The sequence below is a fragment of the Callospermophilus lateralis genome, chromosome 4 (genome assembly GCF_048772815.1).
Source record: "Callospermophilus lateralis isolate mCalLat2 chromosome 4, mCalLat2.hap1, whole genome shotgun sequence".
In the NCBI taxonomy this organism is placed as follows: Eukaryota; Metazoa; Chordata; class Mammalia; order Rodentia; family Sciuridae; genus Callospermophilus; species Callospermophilus lateralis.
The window spans coordinates 152,233,353-152,238,370 of NC_135308.1; positions in this window are offsets into that span (position 1 = coordinate 152,233,353).

A 5,018-nucleotide genomic window follows, 5' to 3' on the forward strand; every position below is an offset into this window, starting at 1 on the left:
TTACTGGATCTTCTGCTGGATACTGTTACTTAATGCATGAATAAAGAAACTTACCTATTGTATGATCTCTAAAATCACTTTTTCCTATGGAATCCAAGACATGAAGTGATTAGTAGCCCATGGTCAAGGTGTTGCCAGTACAGTCTTTTGAAGGACTTGTTGCTTGTGTTTAAAGGGCATGAATTCAACCAAGCAAAGGAAAAGGAACACATTTAAGGCTAGGAAACAGCATTTAGAAAAGCACTTTGTTTTTTGTTCTTTTTTTTTTTTTTACTAGTGCATTTTAATTATACAAAATAATGGTTTCTCTGGGGCATATCCCTACATGCAAGTAACAGACTTTGCTTATATCCATCCCCGTTATCCTCCCTGACACTCCCCTCCCCCTATTCCTTTCCATAGTCTCTGTATTTTCATGTTATTATTTTTTCCCTTGATTCCACCATATATGATGGAAAACCTGTGATAATCATCTTTTTATACCTGGCTTTTTTGGCTTAACATTCTGATGTTCAGTCCCATCTACTTTCTTGCAATGATATGATTTTGTTCTTCTTTATGACTGACTAGTATTCCATTGTGTATCAATACCACATTTTCTTTAGCTTTTCACCCACTGACAGGTACCTAGGCTGATTCTATAACTTGGCTATTGTGAATAATGCCACAAGGAACCCATGCATACGGGTGTCTCTATAGTGTGCCGACTTTCAATTCTTCTAGGTTATGTACTGAGAAGTGGTGTAGTGAGATCATAGGGCAGTTCTATTTTTAGATTTTTGAGGAACCTCTATACTGATGTCTATATGGCTTTACTTATTTACATTCCCACCCACAGTGTATAAGGATTCCTTCCCCCCACATGCTCACCAGAGATTATTGCTTTTTGTATTCTTGATGATAACCATTCTGCCTGGGGAGAAATGGAATCTCGATTTAGTTTTGGGTGGCATTCTCCAGTGCCACAGATGTGGAACAGCTTTTCATATAATGATGAGCCATTCATATGTCTTTCAGAAGTATCTTTTCAGTTCACTTGCCCATTTATTGATTTGGGGTGATGTTAGGGTTAAGGTTTTGAGGTTTTGATATATTCTGATGTCAATCAATCCCCTGTCAGAGGAGCAACTGACAAAGATTTTCCCCTGTTTCGTAGGCGGTCCCTCCACTCTCTCTGTTTCCTTTGCTGTGCAGAAGGTTTTGATAAGATGCATTCCCAATGGTAGGGTCTTGCTATTATTTCCTGTGCCACTAGAATCTTTTTCAGGAGATCGTTGCCCGTGCCTAAGTCTTGAAGGATTTCCTTTCTGCTTTCTTCCAGCGGTTTCAAAGCGTCAGGTCTTACAGTAGGGTCTTTGATCCATTTTTAGTTGATCTTTTTGTGCAGGGTGAGAGATAAGGATCTGGTTTCAATTTTTTGCTTATGGATATGCAGTTTCCCAGCATTATTTGTTAAAGAAGCTGTCTTTTCTCCAATATATGTTTTTGGCAATTTTGGCAAAAATCAGATGGCTGTGTGCCTAGAAGTTTAGCCATTTCTTGAAGATTTTCCAGTTTATTGGTATATAAATTTTCAAAACAGTCCCTAATGATTCTCGGGGATTCCAGAGATATCTATTGTATTATGCCCTTTTTTTGTTTCTAATTTGGTTCATTTATGTCTTTTCTCTCTTTTGAAGGGTTTGTTTTATCAACCTCGTTTATCTTTGTAAAGACCAATTCTTTGTTTCATTGATCATATGTATTGCTATTTTAATTTCTTTTTCATTAGTTTCAGCTCTGAAATTTATTATTTGTTTGCTTCTATTGCTTTTGGGTTTTGTTCCTGTTTTTCTAAGACCTATCTTGAAATAGTAACTCCAAATATAAGTGGCCTTTATTCTCCATTATTAAGTAGGGTATTAGGAATCGTTAGGTATATATTTGCTCTCTCTCTAGGGTTTTTGTTGTTGTTTTGTTTTGTTTTGTTTTGATACCCAGGATTGAACCCAGGGGTGCTTAACCACTGAGCCACATCCCCAGTCCTTTTTTAATATTTTTTTCTTTAGAGACAGGGTCTCACTAAGTTGCTGAGGCTGGCTTTGAACTAGAAATTCTCCTGCCTCAGCCTCTCAAGCTCCTGGAATTACAGGCGTGCACCACCACACCCAGCATCTCCCTGGTTTTCTAACGTAGGCACTCATCACTCTAAGACTTCCTCTTAGAATTGCCTTCACTGTGTCCTACAGACTCTGGTTGTATTTCCATTTGTATTTGACTCCAGGGACTTTTAAGTTTCCCTCCCCCGCCCGACCCCCCACCCCCCACCCCCGCTGATTTCTTCAGTGACTCACTGATCATTGAAAAGTTCAGTCTCCATGCATTTGTAGTTTCTCATGCTGTTGATTTCTAGTTTGTTCCATTATGATCTGATAAGATGCAAGAACTTATTTCTGGCTTTTGTGTTGTTGTTATTGTTGTTAAAACCTGCTTTATGGCCTGAGATAGTTTCTGTTTTGGAGAAAGGTCCATGAACTACTGGACAGAATGTGGATTCTGCTGTTCTTGGGATGTTTTGTAGCTGTCTGTTAAGCCCATTTGATCTACAGTGGAGTTTAACTCTGCTGTTTCTTTGTTGATATATATATATATATATTTTAATTTTTGGTTTGTATGACCTATTTGTGAGAGTAGGATAGGTGTTGAAATTATTTTGCAGCCTATCTCTCCCTTTATATTGATTAGTGTTTGTTTTATGGAACTGAGTGCAACATTGTTTAGAGCCTATATCTTTACAATTAGATTTTCTTCTGGGTTGTTCCCTTTACCAATATGTAGTGTCCTTCTTTGTCTCTTATAATTTTGGTTTGGAGTCTGCTTCACCAGGTATGTGTGTAGCGTCTCCCGCTTGCTTTCAGATTTTGTTTGCTTAGAATATTATTTTGCATCCTTTCTCTTTCAGTCTGTATATGTCTTCGCCAAGGAGATGTGTTTCTTGCAGGCAACAGAGAATTGGGTCTTGCTTTTTAATCCAATCGGTCAGTCTGTCATTGGAGAATTATGGCTGTTTACACTTGCTTAGGGCCTCACTAAGTTGCTCAGGCTGAAGGACAGGTACTAATTTGTGCCATTTTGTTGTTTTCCTAATGTTTGATTCCAAAAAGCACACACTCTGCGGAAACTGTAACTGGTGTGACTACAGAGGGCCCCGGAACTGGAGGGAGTGGAGAGGTTTAGCGTGTGGCTGGAACCCCGTTCAGCCTGGGCCTTGTCCTCACAGAGGGCCCCAGATTCAGGCTCTGGGCCCTAATGACCAAATGAGATTCTGTGAACCCAGAATACATAATGCATGTGCATAAATTTAAAGAGTTAGTCAAGCCAGACATTTTAAAAACACCAGTTTTCCTAATCCTGTTCTGACATGTCGTCATTGTTCTTCAGAGAATGTCCAATCCAGGTGTCTCTTGACCTCCAAGAGAATGACTTGCTGAGAGGAAAAGATTGACTGGAGGTGGGAAAGGGAATGAGTCAGCGAAAGTCAGGTCAAAGAGCTGGGATCTGATCCTGAAAATTGTGGGTGGGTTTTATTTATGACACAATCAGTGCAATGCTCATTTGCTGACTCCCCTCTCAACAGCCATCCCCTTTCTTCCGGCAAGACAGCTGAGATTTCTTTTGGAGGACAAGCTCCAGGAAACTTTTAGAAACAAGGAAGCCAGCCATGTGACCCAAACCTAGTCAATCAGAGCACAGAATTCCCTAAACCACAGTGATTGGCTCAGAGGTGAACCTATCAGTTCCCCTAATTGTGGGGATTGTTTCAAGCATGAGTCACCCAAGTTGGTCCAATCAGAGTAAATCTTGGGATGTGCCTAAACCCTATTGGTGAAAGCCTTGTAAGGCTGGATTGGATTTACAAGAGATTAATGCTGAAGCTTCTCGCCACCAATATACCATCTGAGAATGATTCCAGACATGATAAAGCAAGATCCAGAGGTGAAGAGAGATGGAGTTCTGATGATATTGCACCCCTGGCTGCAGATGGGCTAGATGGATCCTGGACTGGATACAGTTGTATCTGGTTTAAGCAAAATCATGCCATCTAGAGGAGGAATGACCAAGAGCGTTCTGCTTTAGAGCAAGTAGAACCAGAATTTCAACTTTGGAAACTGTACCAGTCCATTTTCGGTAAGGCTGAAAAAACAAACAGTTCTAAGCTTTCAGTGGCTTATGACACCAAAGGTTTATTTCTCACTCACATTAGGTAATAGTTACAGATCGAGTCCACTCTGTGGCTCCACTCCAAATATCTACCACATTCCAGGAACCAAGCTTAGTCTCCTGGTAGAAAGTATCAGATTAATATCTGAAGCCCACTGTTAAAGATTCTGCTGAATGATGGCTCTGTCCCATCTGCCTACATTCCATTGACCAAAGCTAGTCTGTGTCCAAGCACAACATCCGTGGGAAGCACTGAGTCTCATGGCAATGGGCAGGAACGCATGGTCCTCTGACTACAAGGGCAGTGACCAATTAATTTCTTCTTGCATCCTCAGTCTCCCTGCCAAGACCTTAGAGGTAATTTGGTTCAAACACCTCATTTGATGGATGGGAAACTGAAGCCATATTAGTTAACTTGTTCGTAATCACGGGGACCACCCATGGTAGCGCAAAGGTGAGGAACCAGGACTCTGGCCTCTTGGTCCAGCATTCTTCCCTGCACCCAGGCCGCATCCCAGCAGCTCCACTTTGGTGAGGAAGGAAAGATTGTTCATGGTGGTCCTCTGTTTGTGCTCTTTAGTTCACTCAAGCAACATGTTTCCCAGCACAGAGAGCTGGGTGATGGGGCAGAGAGGAACTTCTCCAGCATCATCGGCCGAGCTTATTTCTCCTGAGGCACCCAGTAAGAACAGTATGTTTCTTGCCTTGGAAACCAGCGCAAGAAATTCAACGCCACGACATTTTTGGACTTGGTCATTTAGATGTGGAATGGGGAGTTGGGGGCTCCTTTCATTCTGATTTGTCCAGCAAAGGAGAAA